Source organism: Giraffa tippelskirchi, chromosome 6 (genome assembly GCF_054371585.1).
Source record: "Giraffa tippelskirchi isolate mGirTip1 chromosome 6, T2T-mGirTip1v1.2.pri, whole genome shotgun sequence".
Lineage (NCBI taxonomy): Eukaryota > Metazoa > Chordata > Mammalia > Artiodactyla > Giraffidae > Giraffa > Giraffa tippelskirchi.
In genome coordinates, this window is record NC_137280.1 from 23,054,561 (window position 1) to 23,078,009 (window position 23,449).

The following is a 23,449-nucleotide window of genomic DNA, read 5'->3' on the forward strand; positions in this document are numbered from 1 at the left end:
AAGCAAAATAAAACTTGAACTAAAATAAAACTTGAAGTAAAATAAAACATTTCTGGCTTAGTATCTGTATCCAAGTATGTAGAGTTTGGAACACTGTTATTAATGAATCAATTATATGGCTAAGAACCTGAAAACCCTCACTGTTAGAATAATACTGAAATTATGACAGTTTTTTAAACATTGAAGTGGAATGACAAATTTGAAACGCTGGAAAGAGAAACAAACCACTGAAAAATGCCACACTACCAAAGCTATATTAATAATGACTTCACCTAATTAACAATGACTGACTTTATTGCATGGTTACTTTTGGTTATTCATTAGTTACTTTCACCTTTCAAATAACACAAAATATCTAAAATTGTATCTAAATGAAAACATTTTTGAAATGGTTTTATTTAGTAAAAATAATATATGTAACGACTGATTGTGACATAAAGTTCTAACAACAAAAAAGAGTTGCTAAGTATAAAACAGCTAACCTTTTAAATACTAAAATAAATTTACAGAAAAAATAATAGAAAAACAAGTTGTTTCCAACTTTGAGCCTGACAGAAAACCAACTATATAATTCTGATTCCACCAGAATAAGCTCCTTTGACACGAAGTGTTAACATTTAAAGTGGTGACCCTGTTGGCAGGCAAAGAATGACAGACAGCAGCTCCACTAGTCTGAGTGTACGGTCCGGTAGGGGGTAAACAATGGACTAATGAAATAGCCAGAAACTTAACATGAGTTTTAGGATGCAACTTAGGAGTCTTGAGTAATCAAAATTAACATTACCAATGAACAATATGAAAATAAAAGAAAAAAATTATATATACAATAGAAGTAATAAAGAATAAAATATTGTACTTGGGAATAAATTCAATAAAAGAATTTACAGATCTGTAAATTGAGAACTATAAAATACTGTAGAAAGACATTAAGAAGGTCAAAATAATTAGAGAAAAATTCAATGTTCATGTATTGGAAGACTCAATATTAAGACTGTAAATCTCCCAAATTTGTCTATAGATCTATCATAATTATTAACAAAATTCTAACAATCTTTCCTGTAGAAATTGACAAGCTGATTTTAAAACTGATATGGAAATATAAAGAACCTGGAAGAGGCAAAATAATTTTGAAGAAGAAGCATATTGGAGGACTTAAATTTACCTGATTTCAAATCTTAGTAAAAAGGCATAATAAGATAATGCAACATTGGCAGTTAGATAAGCAGTTAGAATAGATCAATGGAACAAAATTATATTCCAGAAAGAAGGCCTTACATTTACTGTCAACTGATTTTCAAAAAGGGTGCCACAAAGTCAATTCTAAGGGGAAAAAATAATTTTTTTAAAAAATGGTACTGGGACAATTAGAAATACGTCTGAAAATAATAAAATAAAAACAAAAATTAAATTTAGACCTTATATCACATCATATACAAAAATTAAATCAAAATGGATCATAGACATTAAAATGTAACAATTAAAACTAAAACCTCTTAGAAGAAAATGTACAAGAACATCTTTGTCATTGTGGGTTAGGAAAGGTGTTCTTCGACAGGACAACAGATGTACAAGCCACTAAAAAAACAAAAGCTGACAAATTGGACTGCATTGAAATTAAAAACTTTGTTCTTATAAAGACAATATTAAGAGATTAAAAAGACAAATCACAGAGAGGGAGAATGTATTTGATAGCTATGTATCTAATAAAAGGCTTAGACCCAGAATACACAAACAAATCATACAACTCAATAATAAAAAAAAGACAAACAACAAAACTGAAAAAGAAGCAAAAGATCTGAACAGCTAGTTCACTAAAGAAAATACAGTATTGGCTAATAAGCACGTGAAAGATGTGCAACATCATTAGCTGTTAAATTAAAATCACAATGACATATGACAGTAGACATACCAAAATGACTGTAATTAAAAGACATACAATACCAAGCATTGACAAGGATGTTAAGAAACTAGAACCCTCATATGTGCTGGCCAGGATGTAAAACAGTACCACCTCTTTGGAAAACAGTTTAGTACTTTCTGGTTAACCATTAACCATAAATCATAAACCGTAAACCTAACATACGAATCAGCATATCAATTCCTAGAAATCTACCAAAGAGAAACGAAAATTTATGTCCACATGAAGACTTCCATGTGAATGGTCACAGGAGTCATTGATCATAACTAAAAGCTAGAAACAATTCAAATGTCTAACAACATTCAATAGATAAACAAAATGTGGTATATCCACAAAATCCAACCAGGATGGACTTAAAATAGGCTTTTGATAATCTACAGAGTGATGAAAATGTTCTAAAATTGAATGGTTGCACAACTGTATAATTTACTAATTTTTTTAATTGTATATATAATGGGTAAATTATATCTCAATACTGCTGTTTAAAAAAGAATAATTTGCTATATGATGAATTAACAAAGTGAGGGAAACATTCTGAAGTAATTTTTTAAAACAGTCTAACATGTTCCCTGCATACACCCATTACCTACATATTTCCATTTTATATTGTGGCCATTCTCCATTAAATAATATCATGAGGCAGCTATTTCATCAGGATAGGGTTATTATTAACAACAAGAGTATTAATACAGAGAAGTTGTTTTTTTTTTTCTTTTAAACTTCAAAATACATTTATAAAACACTTGGAAGCAATACTAGCTTTGAGACTATTTTCCCAAAAGGGACGTATATTCTGCATACCCTACCCCACCCCACCATTTACTCCTAGGCTGAAACATGCGGTAGGCTAGTGGTAACAATAAAACAAGTAAAGTTTTGAAGAATCTAAATGGATAGAAATTCTTGGCTCCTGTATTTGGATAAAGCTCAAAACACAGACAAAATCTCTGAATTCCTCATTTTCAAAAAGGTGAACAGAGCAGAACTATCTGGATGGAGGATCTAGGCAGAAGGCCTCAGAGAACTCCACCAAGTTTTCCACAGTTCTAAAGTAGCAAGGAGCAGCCAGCTTTGACTTGTGCATTAGAAAGAGAAGCAGAAGTAGCTGAGAGAGAGAGAACAAACTCCACAGAGATCTCGGAATTCAAGGGAGAGTCAGAGCCCCCAAACTTTGTTGTTACATGAGCTCCTCAGCACACAGATTTGATTCTGAGAAGGGAAAGAGGGAAGGGAATGAAACCTTGAATTTATCAGATTATATTTATTTCTCCTGGCAGAAGATGAGCATAAAACAAAGAACAAGAATAAAACAGAGAACAAGAAATAAGAAGTTACATTTCTTCCACACCAAATTTCTAGACTGAGATTTATGAAGTAATGTTTCTCACTCTTTTTGGTATTATCACCCCTAAAGAGAGCCATCCTAGACATTTTTCCCCTTAATTACCCCTCATAAAATTTTAATAACACAGATATACTGTATATCTATTTATGTGACACATTTGTATGTGTTTTACATATTTAAAAAGTTAAGCTTTTTTCACCTCTCCCAAGAATCACTTTTCGCCCCACTTGGGAGCAAAATGAGATACAGAAAAGAGATGTTGAATAACTGATGCCATTAATTTATGGCCAGCATTTTACCAAATACTTTCTTAGTCAGCATTTCATTTGGTCTTTTCTACAAATTTATGAGGACTTCCCTGATAGCTCAGTTGGTAAAGAAGCCACCTGCAATGCTGGAGACCCTGGTTTGATTCCTGGGTTGGAAAGATCCACTGGAGAAGGGATAGGTTACCCACTCCAGTATTTTGGGGCTTCCCCTTTTGGCTCAGCTGGTAAAGAATCCGACCACAATGCAGGAGAGCTGGGTTCGATCCCTGGGTTGGGAAGATCCCCTGGAGGAAGGCAGGCCAGCCACTCCAGTATTCTGGTCTGGAGAATTCCATGGACTGTAAAGTCCATGGGGTCAAGGAGTCGGACATGACTGAGCAACTTTTACTTTCATAAATTTATGAAACACTGTTATCCTCATTTCACAGATAATTAAATGATTACTCTTCTAATGATTAGTTAAGCTGGAATCATAAGAAATGCTGGACTGGATGAAGCACAAGCTGGAATCAAGATTGCTGGGAGAAATATCAATAACCTTAGATAATGCAGATGACACCACCCTTATGGCTGAAAGTAAGCGGAACTAAAGAGCCTTTTGATGAAAGTGAAAGAGGAGACTGAAAAAGTTGGCTTAAAACTCAATATTCAGAAAACTAATATCATAGCATCTGGTCCCATCACTTCATGGCAAATAGATGGGGAAACAATGGAAATAGTGACAGATTTTATTTTTTTGGTCTCCAAAGTCACTGCAGATGGTGACTGAAGCCATGAAATTCAAAGACGCTTGCTCCTTGGAAGAAAAGTTATGTCCAACATAGATAGCATATTAAAAAGCAGAGACATTAATTTGCCAACAAAGGTCCATCTAGTCAAGGATATGGTTTTTCCAGTAGTCATGTATGGATGTGAGAGTTGGACTATAAAGAAAGCTGAGTGCTGAAGACTTGATGCATTTGAACTGTGGTATTGGAGAAGACTCTTGAGAGTGCCTTGGACTGCAAGATCCAACCAGTCCATCTTAAAGGAAATCAGTCCTCTATATTCACTGGAAGGACTGATGCTGAAGCTGAAACTCCAATATTTTGGCCACCTAATGCGAAGAGCTGACTCATTTGAAAAGACCCCGATGCTGGGAAAGATTGAAGGTGGGAGGAGAAGGGGATGACAGAGGATGAGATGGTTGGGTGGCATCACTGACTCAATGGACATGAGTTTGAGTAAGCATCGGGAGTTGGTGCTGGACAGGGAAGCCTGGCGTGCTGCAGTCCATGGGGTCTCAAAGCATCGGATACGACTGAGTGACTGAACTGACTGTCTGGAATTCAGAAGTTTCAGTACAAATTATATGATCTTTCTACTTCACATCTTGCATTAGAAAACAGTTTCTTTTAGGAATAACAGCAACTATCTCCTTTAAATAATGTAACTTCAATACCCTGAATCGCTAGAAAATAAACTAAAGGAAATCACCCTACATAGGAGGCAAACTGACCAAGTGACTATTACCTTGTTCATTTCTATTATTAGGATTTTTAGCCTTATCTTCTGGAAGAGTATTTAACATGCTTCCCACTTTAGAAAGAAAGACTGAGGAACAAAGAAACAGCAGACAATTTGAAACAAATTTCTGCATAAAACTGATCTAGTAGTTTGTGCCACAAAGCAACTAAGGATACACCAGTGATCCATATCATAGCATTATGAAATCTTCCATACTGAATAAGATGAATCTAATCCTAGTAATCCTGAATGCCTTGGACTGATCCACTACTTCTGGTACAAAATGAGAGAATCAACACAACAAAGAGTTGCTGAAAGACCATCCCAAGAGAGAGACAGCAGAGATCCCCAAAGAATGAAAGAGTTTGGCATGTTTGTGAAACTAAGAGAATTTTAATATGGTTGGTATTAGTCCTCTTTGGGGCTGACCAGAATATTCTTCATGGAAATCATCTGACATGTTTTAATTATGCTTTTCCTGTTTCTATTTGGCAAAATAAATGCCATGAAAGAATAACATAATCAGTAGATAAATGACAGGGATTAGAATAATTCAAGTAGTAAGAAGTAGTGAGGAAAAGCAGATGGGTTGTGCCAGATCAGTTTTGGTAGTGTTTGAATTATTACATACACAAAGTTGACACACCAAACCACCTCTAGATTCTAATTCCTTTCACAGTAAAAAAAAGGCAAAATCCATCATTACCTCTCAAATTCAGGAAATTCAGATATAAGTGTGGTTTTAATAAAAGTGTTTAAAACTCACTTGATTTTTAAAATAATATTTTTCTTTAATATCCCGAGAAAACATTTAGATTAAAAGGCTTTAACTCACTATATATTTCACATTAAATTGAAGGTGTTAGTATTGAAATACAGAAGTATAAATCAACGGAAAGACAATCCAGTGATTTTATATGCCACATTTTTCCTGGATAAAGAAAGATATCTACCTAGCTAGCTACAACTAAACATTTTGACTGAATCAGGATATCAATTGAAGGTAAATGGCATGACAATCTATTCAAATAAGCAGATTTTTTGAAAAAATGTAAAACTGTTTACTAAATGCAGCTGTTAGGCAAAGTTTAAATAATGTCCAAATCAAATGTAGGAAATCAAGTTGATGATTTCATGGCAGCCTGTACACAATCTTTTTTACATTGCTAACTTGAGTATGTAAATAGAGTAGAAGAGTAGCCTAGATTTGTACAGCAAAAAGGAGAGGTCAAAGACAAATGAACAGATTATAGGAATCATAGAAACTACTTTTTTCATGCAGAATAGTTGACTTACAGTGTTGTGTCAGTTTCAGGTACACAGCAAAGTCATTCAGTTATACATTTTTTTTTTCAGATTCTTTTCCATTGTAGGTTATTACAAGAAAGTGAATATAGTTCCCTGTGCTATACAGTAAACCATTGTTATTTATCTAATTCATATACAGTGGTGTGTATCTGTTAATCCCATACTTCTAATTAACCTCCCCTCTCCCCTCTATCTCCTTTGGTAATTGTAAGTTTGTCTTCTATGTCTGTGAGTCTGTTTTAGTTTTTTGTAAACTGAATTTATTTACAATAAATTTATAATAAATTATTGTACTTTTTTTAGATTCCACATATAAGTGATATCATATGTGTCTTTCTCTGATTTACCTCACTCAGTACAATAATCTCTAGGTCCATCTATGTTGCTACAAATAGCAATATTTCATTCTTTTTATGGCTGAGTAATAATTCATTTGTATACACACACACACACACACATGCACATATATATATGTGTGTGTGTCATATCTTCTCTATTCATTCATCTGGTGATCAAAACTTACACTGCTTCCATGTCTTGACCACTGTAAACAGTGATGCTATGAACACTGGGATGCATGTATCTTTTTGAATTGAGAGTTCTCATCTTTTCCAGCCCAGGAGTAGGATTGCTGGATCATATGGTAACTCTATTTATAGATTTTTAAGGAACCTCCATACTGTTTTCCATGGTGGTCACACCAATTTACATTCCCATCAACAGTTTAGGAGAATTTCCTTCTCTCTACACTTTCTCTAGCATTTATTATTTGTAGACTTTGATAATAGCCATGCTGACTGGTGTGAAGTGATATCTCATTGTATTTAGATTTGCATTCCTCTAATAATTAGTGATGTTCAGCACATTTTCATGTGCTTGTAGGCTATCTGTGCAAAAGCTCTTGAGTTTGATTAGGTCCCACTTGCTAATTTTAGCTTTTATTTCTTTTTCCTTGGGAGATTAATCCAAGAATTTAAGTCTTTAAAACATTTTCAGTTTACTTTTGTATATGGGATAAAAAAGTGATTTACATGAGGTTGTCCAACTTTCCCAAAACCACTTGCTGAAGAAACTGTCTTTTTTTCCATTGTATATTCGTGCCTCCTTTATTGAAGATGAACTCTGATCATTAATCTTAGGTGTGTGGATTTATTTCTGCGCTCTCTATTCTGTTCTATTAATCTATTCTTGTGACAATACCATGCTATTTTGATTACTGCAGCTTGGTAATACTGTTTGAAGCCCAAGAGGGTTATGTTTCCAGTTTTGTTCTTTTTTCTCAGGGTTGCTTTGGCAGCTCTGGGTATTTAATGGTTCCATATAAATTTTAGGATTATACATTCCAGTTCTGTGAAAACTATCATGGGTAATATGATAGGGCTTGCCATAAATCTGTGGATTGCTTTATATAGTATGGCCATTTTGACAATATTATTTCTTCCAATCCAAGAGCATGGGACATCTTTCCATTTCTTTGAAGCATTTTTAGTTGCCTTTATCAATGTATTATAGTTCTCAGCATGTAAGCTGTCTACCTCTTCAGTTAATTTTATTTGGAGGTATTTTTTTGCAGTTTTAAATGTGATTGTTTTTTCAGTTTTTTTTTTCTGATATTTTACTGTTAGTGAAAGAAATGCAACAAATTTCTGTGTATTAATCTTGTATCCTGTTACCTTGATGAATTCATTTTGTTCCCACTTTTTTCTTTTCCTACCCATCAATTACTCCTTCATTTTGTTGACTCGTTCCTCATGGTCACACTTCCCCTTCACATTTTTAAAAATTAATTTATTTATTTTAATTGGAGGCTAATTACTTTACAGTATTGTAGTGGTTTTTGCTATACACTCACATGAATCAGCCATGGGTGTACATGTGTCTCCTATCCTGAACCCCCCTCCCAGCTCCCTCCCCAACCCATCCCTCAGGGTCATCCCAGTGCACTGGCCCTGAGGGCCCTGTCTCATGTATCAAACCTAGACTGACAATCTATTTCACATATGGTCATATACATGTTTCAATGCTATTCTCTCACATCATCCCACCCTCACCTTCTCCCACAGAGTCCAAAAGTCTGTTCTTTATATCTGTGTCTCTTTTGCTGTCTCACATATAGGGTCATCATTACCATATTTCTAAATTCCATACAATGTGTTAATATACTGTATTGGTGTTTTTCTTTCTGACTTACTTCACTCTGTATAATAGACTGTTCTATGCATCTGTTTCTCTTATTCTGTCTCGCATATAGGGTTATTGTTACCATCTTCAAATTCCATATATATGCATTAGTATACTGTATTGGTGTTTTTCTTTCTGGCTTACTTCACTCTGTATAATGGGCTCCAGTTTCATCCACCTCATTAGAACTGATTCAAATGCATTCTTTTTAATAGCTGAGTAATATTCCATTGTGTATATGTACCACAGCTTCCTTATCCATTCGTCTGCTGATGGACATCTAGGTTGCTTCCATGTCCTGGCTATTGTAAACAGTTGCTGAGATAAACATTGGGGTACACGTGTCTCTTTCAATTCTGGTTTCCTCAGTGTGTATGCCCAGCAGTGGGATTGCTGGGTCGTATGGCAGTTCTATTTCCAGTTTTTTAAGGAACCTCCACACTGTTCTCCATAGTGGCTGTACTAGTTTGCATCCCCACCAACAGTGAAAGAGGGTTCCCTATTCTCTGCACCCTCTCCAGCACTTATTGTTTGTAGACTTTTTGATCGCAGCCATTCTGAGTGGCATAAGATGGTACCTCATTGTGGTTCTGATTTGCATTTCTCTGATAATGAGTGATGCTGAGTGTCTTTTTATGTGTTAGCCATCTCTATGTCTTCTTTGGAGAACTGTCTGTTTAGTTCTTTGGCCCATTTTTTGATTGGGTCATTTATTTTTCTGGTACTGAGCTGCATGAGCTGCTTGTATATTTTTGAGATTAATTGTTTGTCCGTTGCTTCATTTGCTATTATTTTATCCCATTCTGAAGGCTGTCTTTTCACCTTGCTTATAGTTTCCTTCATTGTGCAAAAGCTTTTAAGTTTAATTAGGTCCATTTGTTTATTTTTGCTTTTATTTCCATTGCTCTGGGGGGTGGGTCACAGAGGATCCTGCTCTGATTTATGTGAGAGAGTGTTTTGCCTATGTTTTTCTCTAGGAATTTTATAGTTTCTGGTCTTACATTTAGATCTTTAATCCATTTTGAGTTTATTTTTGTGTATGGTGTTAAAAAGTGCTCAAGTTTCATTCTTTTACAAGTGGTTGACCAGTTTTCCAAGCACCACTTGTTAAAGAGATTGTCTTTTCTCCATTGTATATTTTTGCCTCCTTTGTCAAAGATAAGGTGTCCATAGGTGCATGGATTTATCTCTGGGCTTTATATTTCATTCCATTGATCTACATTTCTGTCTTTGTGCCAGTACTATACTGTCTGGATGACTGTAGCTTTGTAGTATAGTCTGAAGTCAGTCAGGTTGATTCTTCCAATTCCATTCTTCTTTCTCAAGATTGTTTTGGCTATTCTTGAGGTTTTTTACATTTACATACAAATTGTGAAATTATTTGTTCTAGTACTGTGAAAAATACCATTGGTAGCTTGATAGGGATTGCATTGAATCTATAGATTGCTTTGGTTAGTATACTTATTTTCACTATATTGATTCTTCCGATCCATGAACATGGTATATTTCTCCACCTATTTGTGTCATCTTTGATTTCTTTCACCAGTGTTTTATAATTTTCTACATATAGGTCTTTTGTTTCTTTAGGTAGATTTATTCCTAAGTATTTTATTCTTTTCATTGTGATGGTGAATGGAATTGTTTCCTTAATTTCTCTTTCTGTTTTCTCATTGTTAGTGTATAGGAATGCAAGGGATTTCTATGTGCTAATTTTATATCCTGCAAATGTACTATATTCATTGATTAGCTCTAGTAATTTTCTGGTGGAGTCTTTAGGGTTTTCTATGTAGAGGATCATGTCATCTGCAAACAATGAGTTTTACTTCTTCTTTTCCAACCTGGATTCCTTTTATTTCTTTTTCTTCTCTGACTGCTGTGGCTAAAACTTCCAAAACTATGTTAAATAGAAGTGGTGAGAGTGGGCACCCTTGTCTTATTCCAGAGTTAAGCAGAAAGAAGGATTTCAGCTTTTCACCACTGACTATTATATTGGCTGTGGGTTTGTCATAAATGGCTTTTATTCTATTTAGATATATTCCCTCTTTACCCACTTTAGTGCAAGTTTTTATCATAAAAGGATGTTGAATTTTTACCAAATGATTTTGGTGCATCTATTGAGATAATAATGTAATCTTTGTCTTTTCTTTTTTCTACATGGTATATCACATTGATTCATCTGTGTATGCTGAACCGTCCTTGCATCCATGGAATGAATCTAGCTTGATCAAGGTGTATGATCCTTTTTATGTCTTGTTGGAATTGGTTTGCCAGTGTTTTATTGAATATTTTGGATCTATTTTCAAGATATTGGCCTGTAATTTTATTTTTTTATAATGTCTTTGTCTGGTTTTGGTATCAGGGTGATTGTGGCTTCACAGAATGACTCTGTAAATGTTCTCTCCTCTTCTATCTTTTGGAAGTGTTTGAGTAGATCAGTATAAACATTCATTGTATGTCTGGCAGAATTCCCCAGTGAAGCCATTCCCCAGTGGTCTTTAATTTTCATTTGCTGGAGGTTTTCTTTTTTTCCCAGATTCTGTAATATTTTACATCCAGTGATGGAGCTGTTCAAATTATCTGTTTCTTCTTGACTCAATTTTGGTAGGCTTTATGTTTCTAGAAACTTCTCCATTTCCTCTAGACTGTACAATTTGCTGGTATATAACTGCTCATAATAACTTCCTATGACTTTTATATTTCTGTGATACTCTAATACTGGTTGTTCTTTCTCCTTTTTCAATTCTTATTTTGCTTCTTTGGATTCTCTCTCTCTTCTTCTTGGCGGGCCTGGCTAGAGATTTGTTGATTTCATTTACCCTTTAAAAAAACAGCACTTGATATTATTGATAATATGTTTTCTTAATCTCTATTTCACTTATTTCCTCTCCGATCTTTATTATTTCCTATCTTATGCTCACTTTGGGCTTCTTCTTTTTCTAATTCTTTCAGGTGGTAGGTTAGTTTGTTTATTTGAGATTTTTCTTGTTTCTTGAGGAAGACCTGTATTGCTATGAACCTCCCTCTTAGAAATGCTTTTGCTGCATCCTATAGATTTTGTACAGAGAAGGCACTGGCGATCCACTCCAGTACTCTTGCCTGGAAAATCCCATGGACAGAGGAGCCTGGTGGGCTGCAGTCCATGGGGTCGCTAAGAGTAGGACACAACTGAGCGACTTTACTTTCACTTTTCACTTGCATGTATTGGAGAAGGAAATGGCAACCCACTCAATTACAGGGAAACCAATGATCTGAACAGTTTCATTAAGGGAAAGGTTCTCAAGCTCAAAGGCCTGCAGGAGTCAGGTAGGTACTGTAAATTATTGATGTGAGTAGGTAATTTTCTCTTCCACTGTTGAAACATATCATTCTCTTGAATAATATTTTGTTTTCCCAGTTTTGGTAACAAATATGATGTCTTACCAAAGTAATTGCTGGCTGGTGTCATATAATCCCAGTGTATCAATCCATGCATGTGTTTGTGCTCAGGGGTTGACTTTCTTCACATGGAACTGAAGAATCCAAGTTTCTTCCATTTTGTGGTTCTCAAGATCTCAGATATTCTAAGATAGCTTTTAAAAGGGAAAAAAGAGAGTGAAGAGAGCCTATTTCCTTTTTTTTCTTATATATTTTCTCCAAATTAAAAAAAAAAAAGAAAGGAAGGAAGAAGAAGCCTTTGTTCATGAGCTCATTAGACAATGAGAGTGGCTGGGGAAGGAGGGAAGGCTAACTGAGGTCTGAAGAAGGAGTTGTCCTATCCTACCCACCTGAGCTTCATTCTGATATCACTTCAAACTGGTTGTCCACATATCTGTCTTCTCCACAGGAAGAAAGGAAAGACCCTGTGTTTCATTTATCCTCCTTACTAGCAATGCTCACAGCTTCTCGATAACTTTCAATAAAATGAGTTTGAATTTGTTGGGAAAAAAAAGTTCACTCAAGAATGAAACCCATTACTTCACTCTCATTCCATCAATGAGAATTTTTCTTATTACCTGGATAAAAAGGAGACTGTGAAGTGTAGTACCTGGTTAAAAAGCCATTTTCCAATGGCACTTTACTCTATGAGAGATTAAAAATTATTGTTTTTGCCAGATATCAATATGAATTTTTTTTCTCCATTATGAGAAAATCAATTGTGCAAGAATAATGATAAATAGCTACTGAAAGTAGGTCTCACTGAAGTGGCTTGGACTGTGGCACACTGGAAAATACATACAACCATCACTCCACCCATTAAAACGGATGACTGCACAATGTCCCAGGTGATTCCATTAAGTGCCTGCCAAATAGTAGGTATTTAGAAAACAGTTGTTAGCTATATGAAAAAATGCAGGATAAAAAGGTCCTAGATTAGCAGACTTCCTGATTTTTTAAAAGAAAACACAAGTTTAAATTTTTATATAAAAGATACTGAATTTTAAATTTTGAACTAAAAAGAACTCTTGCTAGATAAACAAAACACTTCTGTGCCAAATGTGACAGGCAACTAATTTGCATGCTCTGTATAAGAGGTGCCACAGAGATTTTCAAAAGTGCTCTAAACATTTTCAAACGATTTTCTTTGTTCAAATTTTAATATTTTATTAAAATTAGATTAGTAATAATATTTGTTTTTCAAAACACTCTTCCTAAGAATGTACAATCTCCTTGTGGTTAGAAGAGTTGAGAACATTATCTTGTAGACATGAATATTTGCTAAGATGTAATTTTAAACTCTGATGAGGATGAGACAATAGAACATAAACCAGAAAAGATTGCTTTCCAGTTTAATTTTATGCTTGATTAAAGATGATGGAGGTACTGGAAAGACAGGGGAAATTACATGAAATAGAAATGAACAAGAGTCTGCAAAGTCTCTGCAAGCGATTTGATATTGGCAGGTTTCCATGGGGGCAGTTTACCAGTTCTTGCTTGTTTTACCAATAGGGAATCTTTCTGGTTTGTTCCTTAATATTTTTCATAAGCTAAATGTGACATTTTCCTTCTCCTCTAATGCTGTCTCATCAAATTTTTTCTGAACCAGAGGTATCCCCAGGGCTTTTTCCAAAAATGGAAACTGTGAAATTAATTATTTTAAGAATCAACCATGAGAATTACTTCTTATTTTGTCACCAAGATGGCTTGCATTGGACTCAGTACTAATTCTATCCTTGCTGAGCATTCAAGTTTGGTTTGAATTGGTCTAAACACAGTTTAGCTACTCTAAACTGCTTAACCAGAGTCTTTCTAAGAAAAAAAAGGCGGGGGGGGGGTCTGTTTGGAACTTGTCAGTCACAAGTAAAAAACCAACAACAAAAATAGTTTCTTAAAGGAGAAAAAAAAAAGTATTAAATCATCTAGTTTTAGAGACTCTGAACAGCAGTAGCAAAAATATCTACCTACCTTTCCATTTTCCTAAGTTTACCTGGTGCTTATGTTTACCTGGGCATCCAAGCAAGTATTAGCAGGTTTTGATAAGAGAATTAATACCTTCGACATTCATTCAACTAGTGCCAGTGAGGGTCTACTGATATCCCAAGCAAGTTATGGGGTAGTAGGCAAAACTCTGCACCCAACACGGTCCCTGCCCCACAGAGTTCACAGTCTCATGAAGACGGCAGATACTGGCAGGTACGCCACAGCCTGATAATAGCAGTCCCTGGGAGCACCCAGAAGCCCCATAGGAGTCCCACACACAAATGACTCTCTTTCTTATTGGAAGTCCAGATAAACCTCTTCATGAAAGTGAAAGTCAAAGTGTTAGTTGCTCAGTCCTGTCCAACTCTTTGAAGCCTCATGGACTGTAGACTGCAAGGCTCTTCAGTACATGGGATTTCTCAGGCAAGGGTGCTAAAGTGGGTTGCCATTCCCTTCTCCAGGGGATCTTCCCGACCCTGGAATCAAACCCAGGTCTCCCACATTGAAGATAGATTCTTTACTATCCGAACAACCAGGAAAGCCCTCCTCTTCATGAAGAACATGTGGATAGTGACTATGACAGCTGCAACAAGCTTCCAGATCTATCAGTAAGATTTCAGATTATATAACAGAGGAAATCCTAGTTTAGCCTACGCCTCTCATTTTACAAAGAAAAAGAAGGCACTTTCTAACGTTGACCAACATACCTACTATTTCTGTCACTCACTAAAATTTAGTAACTTACAAAATATACCTTTAAAGTTATAGCAGTTATATGCCATTCTTTCAAGAGAACTACCTACCACATAAGTACACTTTTAACTTTATGCTGGGTAGATCAAGGGGCAAAAGTAATAAACATGAGGATAATAATCATTGAGAGGGAGCAGTGCATTCCAGTTGTGACTGATAAGTTTAAATCTTCTCTCATCCCACCCTGTAAGCATCAGGACATGTCCCACCCTGGAAGGATTAGGATCCAATCATCTGGAGTAAATAGATCATGGAGTTTGTAAGCCATGGGTCCCATAAAATTTCCTCTCACAAATGCATTGTTATAATAAATGTCTTCAAAGCCAATGGTGTTGATTTTATATGTATTCAGATAGTCAATGAAAAGACTGAGAAAAGAGAAAGCAGAAATAAAAATCTGCCACTACATGAGTCCAACTGTAAGCAATGTGCTGATCTATAAACTTGGCTGAGTAAAGTGAAATACTGGACTAACGAAAAAGATAGTTACAAAAATCAACTCTTGAATCAAAAGCTGAGCTAAATCAGAACCAGGTTTTAATTTCACTTAGCACTGCATTTTGCACAAAAAAGACATTTAATAATTCTCTGCTAAGTCCATTAATATGCTTTGCCATGCACCTGTTTTCCTAATATTAAAATATCTGATACATTGTGCTCTTTTCACATGATTCACAAAGCTTGAACTCTGGCAAAATAACAAACCTAGGCAGTTAATTCCAGGGAAACAAAGGAAACCAAAGTGTGTGGTACATTTGCTTTTCAATGAAACCATTAAAAAATATTTCTCAGTCCCCTTTTCCTTCATTCTTCTGCTTTAATAAGTGAACCAAAAACTCAAATGGACAAGGTAGAGTTGAGCATGAACCTCTCTTCTATAGTATTTGCCAACAGGAATAAAAGAGCCAAAAGGAACCCAAAATACTGTTCTATGTTCTCTTTGATACCACTCATCACAGTTACCATCATCACGTAATCTTTATTGCAGCTGACCCTGGGACTACGTGGGAAGGTCATTTTTCAAAATGATTCTAGCTGCCACTTCTAACCAACAGCAAATTTACTTAAGACAAAGAGGTGATTCCACTGGGCCCAGTTTGTCAACCATGGAAGCATTATAATTGAAGACAGATTACAGGTAACTCTGGAAATTCTCTGTGTTAATCCCTTAATAATAGTGAGTTGGAAGGACTGGCTTCCTACTTTTATTTTAAAAAAGAAAGAAAGAAATAGTTATGACCTTTTCATTTTTAAAAGAAAAGACAAGTTACAGTAGTTGGTTTGTTTTTATTTTTGCACTAACCTTACCAGTTGTTTGAGGTGAAGTGTATATTCAAATAATTTAACAGGATGGGAAAGAATCCACCTGCCAATGCAGGAAATGGGCTGGATCCCTGATCCAAGAATATCCTACCTTCCATGGAGGGACTAAGCCCGTGTGCCATAACCACTGAGCCTTTGGTAAAGCCAGTGCTCCACAACAAGAAAAGCCACTGTAATGAGAAGCTCAAGCACCACAACTAGAGAGTAACCTCCACCCCAGTCAGCAGCAATGAAGATCCAGCACAGCCAAAATTAAATTAAGCTTAAAAAATTTTTTAACAGGATGTATGTGTAAAACAGCCTAAGTATCAGTCTCCAAAAGCTTTTAGAAAACTACCATTGCCCTTCAAGAGAACTGTCCGTGTTTAATTTAATTTCTCAAAATATCAAACAAAGCAATTACTCTCCACACTGTATACCACAAACTATTTCTCCACATCTTTAGCTAATATTATTTTATTTTTCATAATAATCCAAATAAGCATACCTTCACAGTTGTTTTGTGTTAAGTGACTTTCTTCTTTTTTCACTTTCTTCCACTGTCCCCTTCCAATTAGTCCCCAAGATTGTGCAGGATAGTTGTTCCCTAAAATGGCTACCGCACTATCTCCTATCCCGTATTTCTTCTACCACCTAGCTTGTCCCTCCATCAAGACCTGGAGTCTGGAGTCCCTTCTTCAGTGGGAGTTGGCCTTTGCGACCGGTGATGCCGTCACTTACAAAGCTTAGTCACGAAAGGCAATCCACGTCTCCTTTTGTTCTCTTGCTCTGCGTGCTGCTGGAAGTCAGCCTCTGTGCTGGAAGAAAGCCCGAGCAATCCGTGGATAGACTCATGCAGGGGAATCAAAGCTCTCTGGCTCTCGACCCTACAGGTGCCTGAGGCGAGTCGGAGCCATGCAGCACCGGCTTCACCGCCAGGGGTCGCGAGGACAAGAAGCAAAATGGCCTCGGGACGAGGTCGCAGCTAGTTACCGCGAGAAGCCACGCGAACACCTGCTAGAAACATCTGACGGGCTTCCACATGCGGAAAGAGCGGCTGACAAAGGCAGTCACCGAGACCCCAGCAATTCCTCAAGGAGGCGCGGAAGCTGCTTCAGAAGAAGCACCACCAGTTTTACTTGATGATCCTGACAGAGGAGGCAAGGGAGCTGCGCTGGTTCGTACGGCAGAGACAGAGTCAGCGCAGCAAGACCGTCCCAACCTCAGTCACTGGCCCTGGCATGAGTCTGAGGAGAAGCCAGAAGTCATCCTGGAGATGCAAGCCTCACCCTCACCCAGAAAGCCCTCGCTCTCCCAGCAGATCTCTCCCGCGGCCTCGCTGCACACACAGCCATAAACAGGTCAACAGGAAACATTCCAGGACTCCACCAACATGCCGCCCCTGCCATTCGTACCCTCAAGCGTCAGCGCTGAAGGACAGGCAAAGCCGGCACTGCTGGAAGTGAGACCTGATAGGCCGCGCCCCAGCCAGGGTACGAGAACCGGACCTGTTTGCCTAGCTGTCGCTCTGCGCCGCACTGATCGATGACCCTTCTGCCCAAGATCAAGATGCGGAACCTCTCGGGCCTGGGGCTTGGACCCGAGAAGAAGCAGGGAGCTCAGAGCTGGCTTAGCCTGAGAGGAGCCTTCAGAGCCAGGTTTGGGGCATCTTCCCAAATGTATACCCCGCCGGGCGCTCATGAGATTTGTGAAACTAAAAAAACTAAAACTTTTTTTTTTTCTACAAACGCCCTCAGCCTCAGCCCTTGCTAAGCTTCGGAGTGACAGTCAACACCTATCTGACATAGACATGTGAGTAACCCATCTTAAAAGTAGATCCTTCAGATCTCTTTGAGGCCATCCGGCTGATGCCAGCCATGGATCAGACAGGCCATTCCCACTGAGGTCTAGCCAAATTGCATAATTTAAGCAAAATCAGTAATTGTTTGTCTTTTAACCCATTAAATTTGGAGGTAGTCTGTTATGCAACAATAGATAACTGATACATCCTCCCTAATGTGTGTCTAATCTATCTTTACACTCCCGTCGCCAATGTCCTAAATTCAGGTTCTCATCGCTTGCCTAGAGTATTGCAATAGCTGATTTTTTTCCTTCCCTCTAGTCTCTCCCTGGTTGATTTTCATTTCCACAGTCCATCATCTATCTTGCTTCCTTATATCTTGTTTATATATTGTGTGTATTCCCCCAAAACAGGAAAAGTTCAAACTGTGATCTGAGTTTTCAGCATCTATCTCTGATTCTGAATTTGAGTTATCCGTTAGAATTACCCAAGGGATTTCTTAAACCAATGCCTGAGACTCAACTCAGAGATTCTTATTCAGTTGGTTTACAGTGGGAACTATTCATTGGTATTTCTTAAAGCTCTTCAGATATTCTAAAGGGCACCCAAAGTGAGAACCACTGAAGCCACTGGGAGTAGAAAAGAACACGTAGGAGGTAGGTATAACGAGAACAGGGCCAACACCAATATTCAAGATATGAGTCAAGGATTTGGATAACAGTGATCCAGAGTTTTGAAAGTAGGAGGAAAAAGCAGAGTTTTAAAATATCAGGAAAGAAAAATGACTGGAAAGTAGACATAGAAATGTCAGGATACCAAGCATAGTTCAAAACATTTATGAATTTCTCTTGTGTTATTTTATTATAATAAAATAATTAATACAGTCCTGATAGGCTAAGTTAACTCCAGAGCTGAGAAGGAACGCACCTGAATGCATTAGGACATGATTTCATTCACATCTTTGTATATTTACCAACCCTATCATAATATTTTGAGTGCCTACTGTTTGTCACTCATGCTAGGAAATGAACAACACAAAATGCTTGCCCTCAAGGAGCATTTTTTCAAATTGGGTGTGACAGACAAAAAATAAGCAAGTGCATATTGTGTCAGAAGTTAGTAAATAATATGAAGAAAAGTAAAGAAGGGAAAGGGGAAAAGGAACACTAGGGCAGGAGTAGGGAATGGAATGTGGAGGGTATTTTTTAAAGGGGTCAGAAAAGGTTTCACTGGTAAAGTTTCCTTTGAGCAAAGACCTGAATGAAGTGAAGAAGCCAGTCATGTAAATGAATACCTGATGGTGCAGCAACAGAACAAAGAGCAAGTGAGAGCATGCTTGAGGATTATAAGGTACAGCAAGGAGGCCAGTGTAGCCAGGATGAAGGTAGTAGGACATGAGGTCGAAGAAATAATAGAAAAAAATAGGGGTTTTAGGAGTGGGTAGGAGAAACTGTGACAGGTAGTTGTTCTTTATCTTACTTTAGAATCACCGAGAGAGACTTTCAAAAACCCATGCCCAGTCCATACCCTCAGAGATCTGTTTGAATTTAAGAAGGAGCTCAGACAGCAGCAGTTTTCAAATGTTCCCAGTTTATTGAGAATAATTACTGTAATGATTTATATGGATTGTAAGTCACTTAAATTCTATAGATTTGCTCTATAGATTTGCTTTTTCATCTCTCTGAGAGAGATGAAAAAGTCATTGAAGGGTTTTAATGAGAGAAAAGGCAAGATCAATATTTTAATTAGTTCATCCTAGCTGCTCTGTGGAGAAAACACTACAGGGCAAGGAAGGACCCATTCAAACCACCTATCACTATTTTGAACATTTTCTGTAGTGAATATGTATAGCTTTTGTATTAATAACAGAAATTTCACATTTAAAAACATTGACAAATATATTGAAGGGCTATATATTAATAAGCAGAGTATTACATTCTCTATTATTAACCCATTCTTCCAGATGTCTTTCTCAAGGAAAAACTTTTATGACAGGTAATGGATTGTATATTATTTGGCTAGGGTTACTAAAGCAAAGTAGGGCTTCCCTGGTGGCTCAGACGGTAAAGAATCTGCCCACAATGTAGGAGACCTGATCCGATCCATGGGTCAGGAAGATCTCCCAGAGAAGGAAATGGCAACCCACTCCAGTATTCTTGCCTGGAGAATCCATGGACAGAGGAACCTGGCAGGCTAAAGTCCATGGGGTTACCAAGAGTTGGACACGACTGAGCGACTAACACTGACTGACTGACTGTAACGAAGTGTCACAAACTAGGTGGCTTAAAACAAGCAGAAATGTATTATTTTACAAATCTACAGGCTGGAAGTCCAAAATCCATGTGTCAGCAGAGCTATGCTCCATCTGAGACTCTGGGTAGAATCCTTACTTACCTCTTCCTAGTTGCTGGTGGTGGGCTGTTCTTTGGCATTACTTGGCTTGCAGTTTCATCTGTCCCATCTTCGCCATCACATAGTTGCCTTCATATCAGCTTCCTTCTTTGTGTATATTCGTCCGGATTTCCTTTTTGTAAAGACACAAGTTATATTGGATTAAAGCACACCTTAATCACTTTGTTTTTGTTGGTTAAAGCTGCAAAGATCCTATTTCCAAATAACATCATATTCTGAGGTATTGGTGGTTAGGACTTCAGCATATCTCTTTTTTGGGGAGGGGAACACAATTCAACCCATACAGATTGGTCTTTAATAATAAATAATATAATTGATACCATGCACTACGTTCTCTATGAAGGCAGAAGTAGATAAAGAAAAAAGTAGAACTATTCTCAAAAAGTTAATAAAAGTCTTGAAATAAAGGATGATTATCCAGAGAAGGATAAGAATTTTATTACCCTTAGAAGCATATTTTTTTATTCTCCCACTTTTTCCACTTCAGCAGACACTTCTCAGAAAATGACTGAAAACGATGAAAAATAAACTATGTTGGTGACTTTGCTTCATGGAACATGAATTTTCAGTGCTTTAGTGAGTTTGCATTTATATCCGGATCCTTTAGCCTTTATGGCCAGTAATTCCTTACACAAGTTTGCTGAAATTAGAGAAGTTACCCACAGCTTTCAAATTGATTTCACAATTCCAAGGGAGTGGAAATTAGAATTTAATTAACATTAATCTGAGAGAGAATGGAGGTCAGCCCATGAACATGTTTAAAACATGTCTAACTTGCTGAGCAACTTAATTTTACCTAATGAAGGCCTTTTTTTTTTTTTTTTCACCAGCAAAATGAAAAGTTTTAGGCTGACAGATAAACTTTGTAGGGTGGCTGAACTTTGTTGAATGATGGCTTTGAAAACAAGTAGCAAATTCCACTCCAGTACTTTTGCCTGGAAAATCCCATGGACAGAGGAGCCTGGTAGGCTACAGTCCATGGAGTCGCTAAGAGTCGGACACGACTGAGCGACTTCACTTTCACTTTTCACTTTCATGCATTGGAGAAGGAAATGGCAACCCACTCCAGCATTCTTGCCTGGAGAATCCCAGGGATGGCGGAGCCTGGTGGGCTGCCATCTATGGGGTCGCACATCTATGGAGTCGGACACGACTGAAGCGACGCAGCAGCAGCAGCAAATTCCATAAAGAAAAATCAGAGCAACATAATTCTTAGCCTCAAGCTATCCCTCAGCAAAGCAAATCCTTATCAAGAAGCCACTGGTGACCCAAGTAACCAAGTTGAGCTGAAGTTAATGTGTTTGTATATATGCTGTACAAGGAAAGTGAGCATTCTGTCATGAGACATAGAGCAAAAGAAAATGAGGAACAAACACCTACTTCTTGATATATTATCAAACATCATGCATGGAATTACTCTAAAGTACACACAGTGAAGTATAAACTGTGTTTGACCCATCTATTATCTGGAAGTTAAATATCTTCAAATTCATTTACTTCCACTAATCAGCTGCTACACATTCTTTCTCAGCTTCTACCATCTGCTTTTAATTAACAAAACAATCAGCATTCCAAACTGAAATGATAAATAGCTAATCATCACAGACTTTCAGCTTACAGGTGTATTCAAAAAGAAATAAGCAGACTTATTTAGTTTCAAAGAGACTTGAAATATGAATCCAGAACATTGCCAAAAGTTACCTTAGTTCTTTAACATCTTGAGAGTTTATAAATGAAATCCACTCTAAGTAAACAGCTATAAAATAAATTTGGGTTAACAAGATTAGCAAATAGTATTATTTTAGGCTGAATGGTTGAAATAAAGTTAAAACAATCCCAACTTTTCATGGAGAAAAGTTTAACTATGAAGAAAATATCACCTCCTCCAATACCAATAACTGAAACTCTATATGTCAGAAGTTAGATAGTGTAAATATTTCGACAACTAATGAGATGTTTACTTTTGTATTATTTTTACATTGATTTTGGTGAAAAAAAAACAACAAATGCCTACTTCTTTTTTTCAAACAATGCAAATCAAGGTCTAGAGAAAGAAATGAAATTAACATTCATGTCTACTGTGTATTGTATATCACAAATTCAGTCCTGTAAGCAGCCCTGTGGAGGTTATTTCCCCCACTTTAAAGATAAGACGACTGAGCCTTGGAGATAAAAGTCAAGTTGAGAGTCAAACTCAGGACAGTCTGTGATTGATAGGTACCTTCTACTGCCTGATTAATACCTGATAAATAGCAAAAATCTTTATAGAAGAAAGTTTAGCTGTATTTGTATAAAGGAGACTACTAGATTGACAAGTATTGGTGTTCAAAAAATAAGCAATTCACTTTTCATTACTACATTCCTCATCAAGGCTAAAGCCTAAATGATTATATGTATAGTTTGTGTGTATGTATGTATATATGTATATAATCTATCTATATATATATTCTGAAATACTTAAGACAATAATAATTTTTTAACCTTCTGGATATATTTTTTTAATTTTAATAATGGTAATTCCAGTCTCTGAGAAAGTTGGTGGTTGCAGATGGTCAGCATATCACTTCATGATCAGTTCCCCTTCTAACAAAGCCAGTGAGAGATTATAAAGTTTTTTACTGGGCCTGTCAATTCCATAATACAAGACAGAAATACTTTCATTTGGGTTCTCTAAGATTCAAGAACAGCTCATTTTTAAAGTGATAGGAAAATCTGTGTATTAAATCATTTGTTGTTTTTGTTTAGTCGCTAAGTCCTGTCCAACTCTTTTGTGACCCCATGGACTGTAGGACACCAAGCTCCTCTGTCCATGGGATTTTCCAGGCAAGAATACTGAAGTGGATAGCCATTTCCTTCTTCAGGGAATCTTCCTGGCCCAGGGATCAAACCTGTGTCTCCTGCATTGCAGGTGGATTCTTTACCACTGAGCCACCAGGGAAGCCATATTAAATCATAGTTTATGCAATTCTTTCATTTCAGCCCACTAAGAAAGGTAGATCCTTTATGGCACTCAGCACCATGTCTGTTGAGGATATATTTTGAAGAAGACAAAAGAAGAATGAATAGAATTGAAAAGGAAAAGAATAGAGGAATCCAGAGGAAAAGGAAAGAAAGCTGAAGTGGATTGTCAAGAGGAAGGTGGGGAAGAAAATGTAAAAGAAATGGAAGAGGCAAGGAGAGGAATGAACAAAAGACTTTGGAGAAAGAGCGAGATGCTTAAAGAGATACCTTAGGAAGACATTTGTGTCATGTCAGAT

The 23,449-nt window shown here is 36.8% G+C and overlaps 1 protein-coding gene across 5 annotated transcripts in view; it reads right to left on the minus strand.

Annotated features, from left to right (window-relative positions):
• Positions 1–16,931, minus strand: part of ANGPT1 (angiopoietin 1) — a 797,336-nt gene extending 780,405 nt beyond the window's left edge. For 4 of the 5 annotated variants that reach the window (XR_014056675.1, XM_081500436.1, XM_081500435.1 and 1 more), the window contains exon 1: positions 16,488–16,931. The gene's annotated coding sequence lies outside the window, so the exon portion shown is untranslated. The remainder of the gene's footprint in view (positions 1–16,487) is intronic. The other variant, XM_081500438.1, reaches the window with a different exon arrangement.
• Between the last annotated feature and the right edge of the window lie 6,518 nt (positions 16,932–23,449).